The 18,450-nt window shown below is 35.0% G+C and overlaps 1 protein-coding gene across 2 annotated transcripts in view; it reads left to right on the top strand.

The window, feature by feature from the left end:
* Positions 1–18,450, top strand: part of HTR1E (5-hydroxytryptamine receptor 1E) — an 87,912-nt gene that overhangs the window by 20,616 nt on the left and 48,846 nt on the right. For both annotated transcript variants that reach the window (XM_074310346.1, XM_074310345.1), the window contains exon 2: positions 2,091–2,253. The gene's annotated coding sequence lies outside the window, so the exon portion shown is untranslated. The remainder of the gene's footprint in view (positions 1–2,090; positions 2,254–18,450) is intronic.

Here is an 18,450-nt window from a genome sequence, read left to right as displayed (position 1 = left end):
GTATATGGTACATAGTGGGTACTTAATACAGGTTAATTCTCTGACTCATTGACTGACACCACAAATCACTGACTTCTCAGGGGAAAAAAAGGGAAATTATTTTTAACAGCCCTTTAAAATTTTATTTTTTAGCACAAATATTCTATATCATTGAACCAGAAGCTAGTTATGAATGACTCAAATCATTTAGTTACCAGGTAGCAAAATCATCTTTCCTTTCAGTGAATGTGTGTGTTAGGAAAGCCAGCTGTTCTTTTTTAACTGTAAACTAGGATTCATTTGACTTTCTGAAAGCCTGACATGATAAATGAACGTACATAGACTCTATGAGGTTTTTCCCACAAGAAATGAATTCAATACCTGAATGCACATGAAATAAAGTATTTCCTAATTACAAATACTATATTCAAATTATCATTCTCAAAATTTAGAAGCAGCTCTTCTCCTTGAACTGCAGCCAAATCCAACCATCTTGCTTCAAAAAATGGATACCACTTACCTTGTATTTTAATATCTTGCTAAATAAAGGCCATACTTTATTTTAACCTGTATTTTAGATAGCGGTTTAAGACAGCTAAAATACATGTTACTAAAAGTGTCCTGGGTGTACTTTGTGTGTGAAAGAGCTCTTGAAGGCCTCACAGTAATCTTCCTTTAAAAGGTTATGAAAAGAATACATGGCATGGTGGGAAAAGCCTTCGAATATGAGCCAGTACCTAGTGATGTGATCTTGGATTTAACAGTAAGATGATAGGTTTAGACTAGATGACTTGTAAGGTCCAAAATTTGTAACAGTTAAAAAGTTTGAGAGACATAATTTCTGGTAATTCAATGATTTTATAAATAAAACTAGCATGTTATTAATAAAAAGATGTCAGTAGCATTCTTAAATACCAAATCCCCTTAAGGTAGTAGACTCAGAGTTTACCATGATCTTAAAAGAGTGGTGCTTAGAAGAGTGGGCAATCAATTCTAATTGGTTAACAATTAATGGGAGGGAATGAATATTGTAATGGAAGAGATGTTATAATGGGGGCTTTGGGGGCATATTATTTGGATCACCCAAGTCTAGCTCAAAAAGACTTAATCATTCACCTGTCTGACAAAAGGAAAAATCAACATTTTCCTAGACTTGTTTGAGCAAACACAATGAACAGGAATCCACTCATTGACCTAAACTTATAATTTCATTTACTATTTTTTGATTAGATTTTATCCTGGGTAAGTTTTTGAGCAGGATGTCCCACACTAGTTGATTTCTAGATGAGGAAACAGAAGAGAGGAAAAACCTTGGTTATGATTCAATAATTAGTTATTAATACAGTAGAGAAATAATTATTTCTTTTAGGTACAGCCTCAATCAGAGACCTGCTAAAGACCTTACCTTAAAAAGGCCCAGGTCTTCCACTGAATCCAGGGACATTTCCAATCATCTTGATCTACATCTTGCTAATAGACCCAGATGTCTCTGGAGAAGAAAGTAAGACAGATGACCTTAAACAACCTTCCCATACTCAAATTGAATTTACTTGTATGTCATAGCATCATCCCTGAAGTTATGGTCCTCTTGGAGAACAACAACAACAATCACATTGGCAATAATACTTGGCAAACTGAAAAACCATGATCATACCTAAGGAAATAGGGTAGCAAAGGATATTGTCACTTGTATACATTTTTCCCCTTGTGAACCACTTTCCCACACTGAAGTAGAATGGCAAGCACTTTACACAGTTAAATATTATTTGAGGCAAAATTTACTACCCACTTCTGCTTTTCTTGAGTGCCCAGAATTACCCATTTGCTTCTTAATAAACCACTTCTATCACTATCAAAAGGAAGTTTTCTAAAGTAAAGAGTTTAAAACATAATTTCCCCACTGGAGTAGTCCATTTGTTGATGGATTTTAGAATACATAGCCACTCCTGCAAAACCTCAGTGACACTTAACAAGATTCCAACATGTCAGCTTTTACACTGACGCAATGGAGACCAATATTTGCTTGACCTAGCACTAGCTTGTTCACACATATAATTAGAAATATAATGATGTAAATAATATCTAATAAATGTACATATTTTCTTTTGTAGGTCTTATTTGGCTTGAAGAATTGGTTGCCTACAGTAAACAAGTCAATTGTAAAGTCTCAAAATCTTCACTTTCCTTTGTGCTTTTAAAAGCAGCCTCTGAACAAGTGTGTGTGTTCTTCCCAGGAAGCATTGTTTTTTAAAACTTCAACTGGTTCTAATCAAGGTAAGAAATTATTTTAAATTGTTTTAGCTTTGAAATGAGGCTTTTGAGAATCTCCTCTCATCATTACCATCATGTAAGTGATATGTTTGCCACTGCAAGAGAATATGTCCTAACATGTCATTTCCATATATGAATCATTGTTGTCATTGATTTTTTAAAAGGCCCAATAAGAATAGGAAAAAACTGTTCTGCATAAGGTATTTTAGTTAAACAGATGTGTTCTACTAAGCTGATAATGTCCATCTTAAAACACTTATTTCTACATATATTTATATTCTTGTGAAAAATGTATTATAGATGGAAGGGAAATGCATGAGTCAGAACTTAAACAAAAAAAAATCACTAGAGGAAAAGCAGTAAATATTGGACTTTCTACTTAAATGTATATTGCAAAATGGAAAATATCAGTCTTAGTTAAATAAATTTAATAATTTAAATATAAACATAAACAACACATTTTAAAAGGCTCCAGAGCATTTGGGTCCCTCAAATGGACTGTGTGAAAAAAAGAAAAAAATGTTGGGAACCAATACAAGTTTAAAATTGAGGTCAAAACATTCCTGATAAGCAAAGTAGCTTATCAGGACCACTGTTTCAATGGGGATTCATATAAATTTAGTAGGAACAAGAAATGAGTATAGTATCTTTGTACCCTGGGAAAGCAAACAATCTTAATGATGATAAGCATTTTATTCCCAAGAAGGTGTTAATGTTGCCCTACTTTTTTTGGAATTCATCTCTCATTTTATTTTCCTCTTCTGAATGTGAAGCATCCTTTGAGCAACCCCTCTTCTTTTAATAGGTTTCCAGCTGGTATTTAATGAAAATCATATGGTCCCCAGAGCCTGCAGAGATTTATTTTCATTTTATTTTTTTTACTCCCTTATCTAGCTGTCATAAGTGTACTCTGGAAAGACTTCCCCTATGGCAAGAAATAGTCCAGAGTACCACATCAAAAGGTATCTGGAAAATTAACACATGAAGAACCACTGTTTCTTAGAAATAGATTTCTGATGAGCTGCTATATCCTGAGTACCTTAGAGGTAGATAGGTGGTGCAGTGATTGGAGTGTTGGAATGAGAGTCAGATAAATATGGGTAAATATCTCTCATCAACCTAGCTGTGTGATCCTGGACAAATCCCTAAAACTTTGTCTACTTGAGTATTCTGTCTACTTATCTGCAAAATGGAAAGAATAAGAATACCTAACTAATCATACAGTTATTATGAGGATAAGAAGAGAATAAGCATTATTTATTTATTAAGTATCTATTAAGTGCCTAGCACTGTGCTAAGAAATTCATAAATACCATATCCTTTAAAAAGTAAAATGATATTTGAATGTACTTTGTAAACCTTAAAGTCCTATGTAATATTGGATAGTCCCAGTATAATTATTATTTACATCCATATTATTATTACTTGGACTTAATATTCTATTTAAAGCTAACTCCATATCCACTACCTGTCACTAGAACAAGGAGTAATAAAGGAAAACCAGAATTCAGGCCCATAAAATTTCTGCTTAATAAGAGCCTTGTTTTTTTATTATATATTTATTATAACTTTTTATTGACAGTATATATGCATGGGACTTTTCTCTCCATCCCCTCCCCTAGATGGCAGGCAGTTTTATACATGTTAAATATGTTATGGTATATCTTAGATACAATATATGTGTGCAGAACCGAACAGTTCTCTTGTTGCACAAGAAGAATTAGATTCAGAAGGTAAAAATAACCTGGGAAGAAAAACAAAAATGCAAACAGTTCACACTCATTTCCCAGTGTTCCTTTTCTGGGTGTAGCTGATTCTGTCCATCATTGATCACTTGGAACTGAATTAGATCTTCTCTTTGTTGAAGATATCTACTTCTATCAGAATACATCCTCATACAGTATCATTGTTGAAGTGTATAAGATCTCCTGGTTCTGCTCATTTCACTCAGCATCAGTTCATGTAAGTCTCTCCAAGCTTCTCTGTATTCATCCTGCTGGTCATTTCATACAGAGCAATAATATTCCATGAGATTCATATAACACAATTTACCCAAGCATTCTCCAATTGATGGACATCCATTCATTTTCCAGTTTCTAGCCACTACAAAAAGGGCTGTCACAAACATTTTGGCACATACAGGTCCCTTTCCCTTCTTTAGTATTTCTTTGGGATATAATCCCGGTAGTAGCACTGCTGGATCAAAGGGTATGCACAGTTTGGTAACTTTTGGGGCATAATTCCAGATTGCTCTCCAGAATGGTTGGATTAGTTCACACCAACAATGTATCAGTGTCCCAGTTTTCCCACATCCCCTCCAACATTCATCATTATTTTTTCCTGTCATCTTAGCCAATCTGACAGGTGTGTAGTGGTATCTCAGAATTGTCTTAATTTGCATTTCTTTGATCAATAGTGATTTGGAACACCTTTTCATATGACTAGAAATAGTTTTAATTTCATCATCTGAAAATTGTTCATATCCTTTGACTATCAATTGGAAAATGGCTTGATTTCTTATAAATTAGAGTCAATTCTCTATATATTTTGTAAATGAGGCCTTTATCAGAACCTTTAACTGTAAATATGTTTTCCCAGTTTGTTTTTCCCTTCTAATCTTGTTTGCATTAGTTTTGTTTGTACAAAGAGCCTTGTTTTTAAAATGTCTAAATATCATAAAGCTTACTGTGCCTTCATAAATAGGACTTAATTCATGGTTGCCAGACTAGATACAATAGATGTAAGATTTTCTTCATTAAGAGGTCAATGGAATCAGCAGTTGGGAAACTTCTTTCTCATTTTTGGAAAGACTTTGCTTCCTGCATATGTATATGTGTGAGCACACACACACACACACACACACACACACACACACACACACACATCTCAATATATATTCTTCCCTAGAAATGAAAGCAATCATGAAAAAGAAAGAAATGCCATCATCCCTGGAATCCTGTTGAACAAAAAAAATAGAAACCTCATTATTTAAAAGCATCCAAATAAAGGAACACAACTAAATTAAAGAAGCATTTTTAAAAACAAAATTGTTTCCTTCTTAAATAATTATGTTTAAAAGACAGAAAGATATAATGGTTAGAGTGCCAACCTTAGAACTAAAAAAATCTTGATTCAAGTCCTATTTCTAAAATACACTGACTAGATGATCATGGATAATCTACTCAATCCCTCCATGTCCACTGATTTTTCGCTGGTAGAGGGAGTTATCTCCTCTTAGAATTTCCTATTCTAGTGAAACCACAAGCCTAGTCTCTATCCTTTTTTTTAAGCAATAGAGATTAAGTTACTTGCCCAGGATCGCAAAGATAATAAATTTCTGGCTGCATTTGAATTCAGGTCTGCCTAACTCTAGGACTGACACTCCATCCCCTATGCCATCTAGTTACCACCCCCCACCAGTTCATATCATTACTACCAATTTATTTTTATATAGCAATGTGCAGAAAATTTCCAGAGGCAATTATATAATAATACCAGTCTGTAGTCTTTACAAAGTAGTTTACTTATCTTTTTTCATTTAAACCAATACCAATCTTATGAATTAAGTCATGCAAATAGTATTTAGCCCCATTTTATACCTGAAAAAAAGCTAAGAAAACGAGATTCTTATATCATTGGATCATAGATTAATGTACAGAAGAGACAAAAAAAATCTATTTAATTCCTCATTTAACAGATGAGAAAACTAAGTCCTAGAGAGGTTATGACTTCGTCACACATATATCAATCAACTAATCATTTGATCAATAAGTATTTGGTAAACACATCTTATCAGCAAAGCACATGCCAGGCACTAAAGATGTAAGTTCAAAAAAGAAATAAAAGAATCTCTATTCTCAAGGAATTTATATTCTAATAGATAAAACCAAAAGTACATGTAATATATATATATATATATATATACACATATATATATACAGTATAAACATAAAGTTAATCAATATAAAACTATACAAAGTAATTAAGTGTGATATAGTGACAAGGAAGGATTTGAATTAAGATTTTCTCACTGCAACCCAGTGGGTTTTTAAAAATTATTCTTGTTATTTCCCATGCCAAACTGTGATTGATTGATCTAGGAGTTTCAACTTTATGGAACAAGCTATCCCTCTCCAGAAAAGTCCATCATTTCTAAATTCACCACCTCATTCCTTCACTGACTACCCCCTCAGCCTCCTCTGATCCTCCCATTGGAGGAAGGCTATCAAACTTCTCCCAATGCCTTATTTTTTTAGAGGCAAAAACTTTTAGCTCACTCTGCTTTGCATTTGATGCTCTACCTGGTTTTTAACTTTACAGAACAAGATAAGCCTTGGTCTCCACTCCCCAACCCTGATTTCTTGTCTCCTTAATCTGTTGTCTCCTCTTTAGATTGTAAGCTCCTGGAGCACAGGGACTGTCTTTCTTTCTAATTAATTTTATCCCTAGTAAGACCATTGCTAGTTGTCTTGACTTATGCACAGCTACTGGACTTTGATGACTCACCCTGGAGGACAAAGTAAGACATGACTTTGAGATGCTCACCCTCACTTAAATCCAATTCACCACAAGTCAAGTCACCACCCTCATGATGTCATTGGTCCTCCTCAAAACTAAGGATGAAAAATAATAACAATAGTCTGAGTTTAGCATTGTGCCTAATGCACAGTTAGTATATTTATTAAACATTTATTGCATCATATTGGATTGATCTTGCAAGGTTCTAGGCCTAACAGAGTGTCACCAGGAAGGTAGTAATCCTTTGATAACTAAACTCCAAAGAAAATGTAATTTACTCCGTGGCTATCTTGTCCTTCAGTATATAAAGCAACAAAAGATTTGCCACAATGTGAAACACAACCCCACCAGAGATATTCAGTAGATCTCAGGAACATAAGTTTTGTTAATTAAGTCTGCTCAGCAGAGTTTAGACAACCCAGGCAGCCTGTAATTTAAGGGCTTTCAAAGACCTCACTTTCCCAGAGAGAATTTCAGCTCAGAAGAGCCAGGAATTAAAGAACTTGCCCTGGGAATAAGAGAGCAAGTTCCAAACTAATAAGTTCTGCCTCCTGATATGATTAGTTGGTGAAAAGAGTATCTCAAACATCAGCCTACTCTGAGGATAATCTTTAAAAATTTTATCTTATCCATTTACTTGGTTATTTTAAAAAAGATTTTATTTTCTGTTTCTCCTAGGATAAGCTAAGGCTTTTTATTCACAAATTCATAGACATCTGAGATAGGAGAATTGAGACTCTCAGTGGTCATCTAGTCCAATTTATACAAAGAAGAAAATACTATTTTAACAAATCCATCAGTGGGTCATCCACCCTCTGAATGAAGACTTCCAATCCTGGGAACCCACCATCTCTTGAGTAGACCCATTCCAATTTTTGACATCTCTAATGACTAGAAAATTGCATAATTTAATTTATAGTTTACAAACCTAAATTTTTCTCTTAGCAACTTCTACACATTGCTCCTGGCTCTAATGCCTGAGACCAAAGAGAAAAAGTTGAACCTGTTCTCCATGTGACAAAACTTCCAATACTTGCACACAACTACCATAGCCTTGAATATTCTTTAGGTTAAACAATGATTTAAGGTCCATCACTCTCCTGGTTGACCTCATTCAAACACTTTTCAATGTATTATGTTATATGGTTGATTTGTTGCTATGATAGACACTGACATATACCAATATTTGGTAACTTTAGATTCTCCAAGTCCTCAGAGAATTTAGATCCCAGAGTTTGTCCTTCAATGACTATATGCTTCCCTTGCAATGTCTGCTCCTTACTCCTCCATATGGCTTAAGAATCTTCTGCCACTACCTGCATCCTGTTGTCCCTCTGAATCATTGTGGATGATATGAATACCACAACATTTTATAAATAAGAAGCCAACTAGGATTTTTTTTTTATCTCAGACAAGTATTAGAAACTATGCCCAAGGCAAGTCAGCCTAAATCAAGTCATTAAGCATTTACTAAGTACTGACTATGTTCTAGTCATTGGGCTAAGTACTAGGGTTAAAAAAGAGTCAAAATACTAGTCCTGGCTATCAAAGAGATCACAGTCTAAAGGCTGGAAAGCAACATGCAAACAACCATACAAATGATATCTATACAGGATAAATTGGGGGTAATCCCAGAGGAAAGATATTATCAGGGGAGAAGAAAGGTCTCTTACAAAAGATGGAAATCAAATTGTATTTCAGATACCCAGGGAAGCCAAGAAGCAGAAATGAAGAGGGAAAACATTCTAAATATGGAGAGCAGCCAGTGAAAGGTCATGGAGTCCAGAGATGGAATGCCATGTTAGAGGACCAGCAACTAGGTCTGTGTCACTAGAATACAGACTATCTAGATGGGTATAGGGATAAAAAAACTGGAAAGGTTGAAATGTGCCCAATTATGATGCATTTTTAAAGTCAAAAAGTAGATTTTATATTTCATACTAAAGAAACAACTGTGGTATATTGATATGGTCAGATCTGAATTTTAATAATTAAAAACATCCTCATATTTGAGACAAGATTCTGTAGAGGAAGCAGAGAAACCAGGTTACTAAAAGGCCCTTTCTGGAGATATATACTATCCCCATTCATCCCCCAAATAGGACCATTTGGGTATCTTTCTATAGGGTAGCAGGTAACATAAAATATGAGTTCAAACCATGGATGTGCCACTTGTTACCCATATAATCTTGGACCATGGTTTCCTCATATGTAAAATGAAAGTTCCACTACCTTTTTATCTATGATCTCAAAATTAAGAATAATTATCCTATAAGAAGTCTAATGTAATGGGAGGAATCTTAAAGAGTTTTTGAAATCAACCCTCACCTTCCTTCCATGTATCCTCAAAGTATTATACTAGAAATCCAGAGGAACATCAATATATTCCCAGAAACTGAACCATAAGAAAGACTCAAGGGTCAAGCAACTCTTTTTAATTTGAGACTGAGCTAAAATAGACCTCAAAACCCATACTATCCAAGCTGAAAGAGAAAGTAGAGCTACCTCATTCAACCACTTCAGTTTACAGAGGAAGAGACAGACCTCATTTACTGTCAAAGCAGGAAAGTAAGTTCTATGGACTTCCAGATTGTTGAAATGTGGCCGTCCTCATCATCAGGTTTTTGGTTCAACTTGACCATAGCTACCTCACTAGCCCATGACCAAATCCTACCCTTGCCTTCTTCCTTAGGGAATCATAAAATGCTAATAATAGTCTTTAAATTTCCTGTGCTGAGATAAAGCCCCTGCTATCAATCCTAAATGTAGTTCTGTGTAAGATAGTTTTGAAGCTTTAGCACTTTCATCTTGAAAATAAGTTTGGTAACAGGCAAAATTATTATTTTCAGTTATACAAGAAGGCATGATTTCATTAAATTCCATTCTCCTCCAGCGCAGGTGTTCTTAGATTATTTTCAAAAGTTTGCTGTGGCCCTGAGAATAATGAATGAATAAATGAAAAATCATTTATTTACTGCTTAACATATGCCAAATTCAGAGAGTACAAATACAAAAGCGAAGATTGATTCTGACTTTAAGAAGCTTCCATTCTAATGGAAAAATAGTATGCATAGGGAAAGGAAGTTCATTTGATCCAAAAAGTTATAGGGACAATAAATAGAGTGATAAGGTAAAAGGAATAAATTGGCATATAGTTCTGATTCTGGAACAGTGGTAGAGTTGACTTGATTATATTTCATCTTGATCCTCTTTGAACTTAGTTAACTTAGTTCTCAACAACAAATCCATAATTTATTACTGGCTGTTCCAGATTGGTACAATCTCCCAGAATTTACAATTCATCTCTGCATCATAGTCATTTTAGCAGGACTTTTTTGTGCAGTGGAAAGACGGCATATCAAAGATAATACTCTTGTGGAAAAAAAATAGAACACTCTAACATTGACAGTTGGGGAAATTTTCTAATTGACTCACCTTAGATACAGCTTTGGTCAAATGGATCATAGCTTAAGTGCTTAAAGGGTTCCATAGGTTACTTAATCCAAACTTCTTATTTTATATATGAAGACCTGAGGTTCACAGAAGTATAAATGGGATGCTGATTGTTGCCCACAGCTCAGCCCAGCCCAAATCTGTTCCAGTCATTTGGGAAAGTTGAAAATTAGGAGACTTAAATTTGGAAGATCTAGGTTTGAATCTTAACTCTGTCATTTACTTCCTGTGTGACCCTGGACAAATCATGATACTTTTGAAGTATTGCCTCTGAAAAAATTCAGGCTCAAACAGTCTCCAACTCAAGCAAAGGCTTTTTAATGAGATTTATTTACTCATTTGGCAGGTCAAGTTCTCTGAAGAAGTCAGCAGCCCAGCAAAGCAAGACAGGGATTTTTACAAAGTAAATGGTGCTGATTACATCACAAGATATAGAAATTTTGTGTTTATAGGAGGAGTTTGCTAACATGGGGAGGTTCTAAGGCCTTGGTGAAATTGCATGTGCATTTACCTAAAATATATATAGAAAAACCCATTTAGAAGTATATTAATGTATGTTAATGATATTATAACTACCCTAGATCCAAGAACAGCAAAGGGAACTGTGTAGACACTATGTTGGGGGAAAGATTTATTGAGGTTTGTGATCCAATGTCCTGTTCTACATCCTGTTGATACTATTCTTATTGGCTGATTTCTGTGTTATGTCCTATAGTAACTGTCATATGGTAGCCTAGTGATGTAGTAGTGATGTAGCCAAATATGCTGGCCAGCTGATTGTTCTAGTGAGAGTCATCATTAATGATTTCTGTAGTGCTCAGGCTTAGGGACAAGTTTGGGCTGGGCTAGAGGCAACAATCATAATTCCAGCAGTACTTGTATGAGTAAACCTTAGGGTCTTTATATATAAAATAAGAAGTGTGGATTAAATGACCTGTAGAACCCTTTAAGCACTTAAGCTGTGATCCATTAGACCAAAACTGAATCAATTAGAGATTTCCCCCAACTGACAATATTAGAGTATTCCATTTTTTCCCCAAGGGAATTATCTTTGACTTGCCATTCTCATACCTCCCATTCCTCTACTATCTCTACAAATGCATTATTTCAATATTCCCCAACTAGTCCAAGGATGCCACTACCACAAGCAAGTTCCATGGCATGCCTTTCCCAGCATTAAAACCTTCTCACTACTTTGTTTACTATCAAGAATTGAAAAGTGAGATCTGGACCCTGTAGAGAGAGGACTGCTTCCTCTCCCCATGAAAGGACAGCTAATCAATGGCAATACCATGCAAAGTGCTCAGAATATGAGCCTTAAAATAAAAACCAGTTGCAATTTTCCCAGTGGATAAGGTAGATTTATTGAAAACCAATAGGGAAAAAAATGATTGTCTCTTCCTTGTCCATGTGGACAATACAGACTTCCTTTGACATCATTTCTCTAAATTATAACATAACTGCAACTGTGATTCTTCAAAAGGGACCATGGACAGCACCAGCCACAATTAACAATTCACTGCGATTTATGTCACTATTTTAGTCTTAAAGAACAAAATATTAAACCTCCATTGTCAATGTTCCCAGAGGGAAAGTTGAATCTCAACATGCATAAACTGGAATGAAGTTAATGATGGTTAATGATGAACTGAGTAGCATGGACATATGTGTGATATATTGTCACATGATAGCATAAACTTCTGCCAGTCTGTCCTCCTCAGAATAAAAGTGGGTTGAACAAAGTCCAGCAGCATCTTCCCTATTCGAAGAGCTCTTTCAAGTCTCTCCCACCCATCACTGTAACATCAAGGTTTAGGTCAGAAGTGATTATAGAGAAGGAAAAAAAGTGTGACATGAAAGTTACTGTCATGGGGACAAATTCAAGGCAACTTCAAAGGTCCTCTGACTCAATTGACAGGGTTTCTGGCTTTGAGTCCCATTATTGATGTTACCTAAACAAAAGGCCTTAGGCAAATCAGCTTAGTGAATAGAACACTGACCTTAGAATGAGAGTAGCAAGTTAAAATTCTGCCTCAGAAACTTATTTCCTGTGTGGTAAGTCTTTAAAGCTCTCAATCTCAGGTTTTTTTCATCTGAAAAGTAAGGATAATAATAAGCACCTGCCTTACAAAGTTATTCTGAAGCTCAAACAAGATAACATCAAAAGCAGTTTGTAAATCTTAAAGAGTCATGTAAATAGTAGGTACTATTATTAATAAGCTCAGTGAGTTTATTTCTTCACCTAAAAAATGAACAGGTTAGACCATGTTAGACAAATGCCTCATGATGTCCAAACAATTTTTGGACATCATATTGTTATTATAGTTGCTTTTCAGTCAGATCTATGTGATCTTATTTGTGGTTTTCTTGGCAAAGATAGAATAATATTTTGCCAATTTAGTTTTACAGATGAAGAAATTAAGACAAACAGGGTTAAATAATTTGCTCAGATTTACACAGTCTAAAACCAGATTTGATCTCAAGAAGATGAATATTCTTGTTTTCAGGATTGGCATTCTATTCACTGTATCACACAGATGCCCCGACATTATATATGAAAAGTTTAAAACACTTAAATTTTACATTTTTTGTGAGCCGAACAACTTTTCCCTAATGTAACCATTTATTTTTTCACTAAAATTTTTAACAGAAATATGTAGTATTTTTCTTATTTTAGCCTCATAACTATTCAGTGAGCTAGGTACTTGAGTTATGATTTCATTTTCTATATGAAAGAGAGATAAAGTTGTTTGTCTATGGTCAAATTGCTGATGACTGACAGAGATGAAATTTGCCAATTTTTCCTCTACCTCTTTTTATTTGATTTTCAAAATCCTTTTCGAGTTCTTCCATTTTCTGAGACCAATTCATATTTTTTCTTGGAGGTGTTGGATATGCGAGCTTTGACAGTGTTATCTTCTGAGTGTGTGCTTTGATCTTCCTTGTCAGTATAGTAACTTGCTATAGTAAGAATCTGTTTCTGTTGTTCGTTCATTTCCTCATTAACTCTGTTAAAGTACGTCTTTGTTTCCAGAGTGAAGGGTGCATTGTCCCAAGCTTCAGGGGTTTGGGGCAGTTGTTTTCAGAGATATTTCTGGGGACCTGTAAATTTTCAGTTCTTCCAACATATGTTTATTATTCTCCTGTCTGTGAACTTCCACAAGTTCTTTTTTCTGCCCTGGAACTGTAAGAAGGGTCCCTGTTCTACTGTGACCATAAGTTCTTGTATGTTAGTGCTCCTCCTTGCCCTATGACTGAAACCTCAAAGTACAACCCCAGTCTGAGTATGAGCAAAGCAATATAGTTCTGGCTAAGTTCTAGAAAGAGATCCCTGTAATCTCCTTCTGACCAGTTGTTCGACTTCCATGTGGGCTGAGAGCTCCAGAAGCCATTATTGCCACTGCTGATTCAGTGACTCTCAAGTGCTTTATATGGGCTGTGTTGATGGGCTGTGTTGATGGGCTGTGCTGGTGCACTGTGTTCCACTCTCATCCCAAGTTTCCCTTGCCAACCTTCCAAGTCATCCTGAGCTGGATGAATGCTTCACTCCATGTTTTTGTGGGTGCTGCTGTTCTAGAATTTGTTTAGCGTAATTATTTAAAGGTATGTGGAAGGGTCTGGGGAAGAACTGGGGCAAGTTCCTGCCTTTATTCTGCCATTTTGGCCCCACTTCTGCAGAGATAAAAAATGAATATAGATCTTTCTGGTTCAGACCCAACACTTTTATCCAGTGAGTATTGAATCCCATATTAACCAAACTTGCTAAAAATATCAAGTGCTGGAATAAAGGGACAGTTATTTTTCATATAAACTGTGCATTTACCTAATAAGAATAAATAAAATGCAATTATAATCTTGCCATGTTGCCATGATATTATAATAATCTATATTAACTTTTAATATGGAAGGGAGAGTAACTTATTTAGAATTCTTACTGTACATGTTTCAGAAAATTATTCTTGTTGCTATAGTACTCATAGCTTTTTTTCTTGCTCTTAAAACCTATTCATTTCTGCACCATGTAAGTAATGCACCTAGTATTTTAACATCTTAATTAGGTCAGATCACAAATGAAGGAAAACCAATTATATGTTTTCTCTCTCATCCATTAGCTATTTTACAGGACTTTTACTTTATTGCACTCTTTCAAAACATATTTAGATGAATTCAAAGCAGTGACCACAATCAAATCTAGGATCTTAATTTGTATAGGATTTTTTAGGGTAAAAAATGTTATTACTCCTTTCCTGAGCATCTGGTTAGCCTAATTAATTTTCTGCTCCTTATCAATGGACTTAATGATTCACTTCCAGGCCCTTTCCACTGCCAAGTGCGTCACCATGGCATTGTTACAGCAGAGGTGTCACTGAGGTCTATTAAGGAGCTTTTTAGTTCTGAGGCAACAAACAAAAGTCACATTATGAAAAAGGGAAGATACGTAAAGCTGTATCTTAGAGTATTATTTATAGTTTTTATATTGCTCAAAATTTTATTATTTTTTTTCTCTGACTCCAAAAATATTCTTTGTTTTACAAGAAGATAAATGAGTACATGTATTTTTTGTCTCTATTATTTTTATTAAACTTTTTATTTTCTAAAAATATGCATAAATAATTTTCAATATTCACCATTACAAAATCTTATGTCCTAAATTTTTCCCTTTGTTCCCCCCACTCCCTCCCCTAGACGGCAAGTATAATTAATGTATGTTAAACATGTGCAGTTCTTCTATACATATTTCCACAAAACATCATGGTACACAAGAAAAATCAGATCAAAAAGGGAAAAAATAAGAAAGAAAGCAAAATGTAAGCAAACAACAACAAAAAGGGTGAAAATGCTCTGTTGTGGATCCACACTCAATTCCCACACTCCTCTCTCTGGATGTAGATGGTTCTCTTTATCACAAGATCATCGGAACTGGACTAAATCATATCTTTGTTGAAGAGAGCCACTTCCATCAGAATTGATCATTGTATAATCTTGTTGTTGCCGTGTATAATGATCTCCTGGTTCTGCTCACTCCACTTAGCATCTGTTCATATAAGTCTCTCCAGGCTTTTCTGAAATCATCCTTTTCAACATTTATAGAATAATAATATTCCATACCACATGCTATAACTTATTCAGCCATTCTTCAATTGCTGGGCATTCACTTAGTTTCCAATTTCTTGCCATTATAAAAAGAGTATCTATATTTTAAACTATATATTAAACTATATTTGTCAGGGAACTTTGTAAAACTAATCCCATCTAGCTTGGTTACTCTGTTTCATGATGGCCTGGACAATTATGAATGGTTGTTACAATTGTATCACTAAGCTAATGTCTGCAACAGGCAAGAACAATGAATACATTCTTTCATCTTGCTTTACTGTCCAAAAGCAGATTATATTCTGACTATGGGTTTGATATCAAAAGAATTATTAGACCCTGTTAAGTATCTATAAATCACAATAATTGGAGTAAACTGAGCAAAGCAAAACCAGATAAATTTTAATTCAGCTCCATTGACACCTCAGTCTTTACTGTATCTTAAATGCAAATGGTATAATGGATCAAGCAATACCTCTGGAGTCAGGAAGATCAGAGATCAAATGCAAGCTTGGACTTTTACTAGCTGTGTGACCCTCATTTGATCTCTCTCAGACTCAACTTCATCTGTAAATAAGGATAATAATAATAATTATTTCACAGGGTTGATGTATGGAACAAGTTATATAATATATTGTAAAATACTTTGTAAATCCCAAAAATGCTACATGATGCTATTATCATTATCACTAATGATAATAAATGCAAGTCAGTCGATAGCATGTTAACAATTTAATGGGAATATGTTGTACAGGGAGGTGAGAAATACAAATAAGTAAAATACATCAAGTGAATAATGTACTTAAATGAAAGTTTGTCATCCTGTTTTAAGATTTAAAATTATAAAATTAATAAATAAATTTGTATACTGTATTTGTGTTTAGTGTTCTAGTCCCCAGACTAAATGGCTTCTTGCCTTAATTATGACTGCTAAGATAGGAAAGTAGGTTTTCATGTCAAAAGTTCTGTTTCCTTTCTCACTAGAAAGTTAGACTGGGCAAATACAGGTTTGGATCTACACAGAATTACTGAACAAAATATCCCAACACAATCTCACTCATCACATATTTAACATGGAATTTGTATAATAATATCTAACAATTACAAAGTACTTTAAAGATTTAAAAGCCCTTTACATATCTTATTTTATTTGATTCTGAAAACTATCTTTGAGATATTATTATATGAAGTAATATTATCTCTATATTACAATTGAGGAAACAGAAGCACTGAGATGTATAATGACTTGCTCAGGGTCACACAAGCTAAAGGTAGGTGTCTGAGGTCAGATTTGAACTCAAATTGCCTGATTCCAAGTACAGCATTCTGTCCATTAGGCTGTCTATCCTTTCTAACAAGGACACTAGGGCACTATCACCTTTCTAGTTATCAGCTTCAAGACTTAAGAATCATTCCATTCTAGTTAGCAAGCCTCACTACCTACATTATGGCTTGGTTAACTCATTAGGAATATCTCTGACCATGTAGTTCTTTCACCCAAGTGTAAGAGTCATGAAATTCACCTTAATCAGGCCTGGCCAAACCAGACACATCTTGAGTAGGTCTTTCTGGCTGCATGGTCAGGTACCTTGAAGTAGTGAAGTGAGAAAACCTGAGGATTTATTTCTGATAGGTAACCAAGAATTCTAGTCCTTTTACCTACATTCTCCATCAGTCCAGAATCCACTAGTGGGTGAGTGCTCAGGCATGTCCACTCCTACATTTTATCATCTTCAAACCTGGAGCAATCCAAGACTATCTGGATTTCCTCTCAACCTCTGTTCTTGGTGGCCTTCAGTTAACATTGTCAGCATCTCAATCCCTTTAGTCTCTTCCTCTTATTGGTGAGCTCCTCTGCACCTCTGTTCTTAATCAATATTGTCAATAACTCAACCCTTTTACTCTTTTTCTCCCAGCGGAGAGGTCCTCCCCAAATCTCAATTTGAGGAAGTATCCATGAAATCCATGCTTTCTTTAAACCTGGACCAGTACATGGCATTCCAGACCACTTCTTCCCTTTGTGCCTCCTACTTCACAGTCCCTCCTTTCACTTCCCTTTTATGTATTGTCATTTTTCACTAAAATGAGGGCAGGGTTCCTCTATCTTTTGCCTGAATTTGTGTTCCCAGAGTTTGGTACAATGCATAGCCCATAGTCATCAATTATCAATGTGTTATCTATCTGTCCTTCCAAAATAGTTTATACTAAAGGTGAAATGAAAATTAGATATCATCTAATCCAACCCAGTCATTTAAGGATATTAAAGATTCAAAGGTGTTAAGTAAATTTAGTGCAAAGTCTACCAGATCCTAAGTACCAGAGTCAGATTCTATGCCCAAATCTTCTAACTCCCAAACCCAGGACTCTTTCTATAACATTACTTTGCTTCTAGCTTGACCTCACATGATTGAGACACCTTTTTCTGTATACAGGTGACCTTTATTTTAAAAGCTAACACTGTTCATGCATGAGGGCATAGGTAAAAAGATCAGGATGTGACTAATAGTTCTTTCAATGAAATACACACATAACATTTTCCTTTACTGAGGTGAAACATGTTATGGGCAGAGAGCATTTGCTTCAGCAACTGTGAGTCTGCCTTTTAGACTGACATTTTTTTTATCCATTCAGCAAGCACACACTGTGGGTCTAGTAAATATGGTAGGCTCTAGGAAAGAAATGATAGACATAAGCAGCACAATAATTGTGGAAATCTGTATAGAAGAATTGCATATGTTTAAATGGATTACTTGCCATCTAGGAGAGGGGAAAGAGAGAAGGAAGGGGAAAATTTTGAAATACAAGATTTTGCAGGGGTGAATGTTAAAAATTATTCATGTGTATGTTTTGAAAATAAAAGGCTATTATTTTTTTTAAATCCAAAAAAAGAATGAAAGAAAAGACATAGAATCCAATAGTACCTGCCTATAAAGAGTCAATAACTGGAGAGCAAGATGAGGAAAAGAGAGAGATAGAGACACAGTAAGAGAGGGGAGGAGGGGGAAAGAGAGAGAGACAGAACACACCAGTATTTTTGCCATAGAACTACAGAATATTTGAGCTGAATCTAATATTTTTAATAGTGACACCAATCCCTTTTGGTTTATAGATAAAGACAAATCCAATTTCTAAGAG

The sequence above is a fragment of the Sminthopsis crassicaudata genome, chromosome 4, assembly GCF_048593235.1.
Source record: "Sminthopsis crassicaudata isolate SCR6 chromosome 4, ASM4859323v1, whole genome shotgun sequence".
NCBI lineage: Eukaryota > Metazoa > Chordata > Mammalia > Dasyuromorphia > Dasyuridae > Sminthopsis > Sminthopsis crassicaudata.
This window is presented reverse-complemented; position numbering and strand designations above follow the sequence as displayed.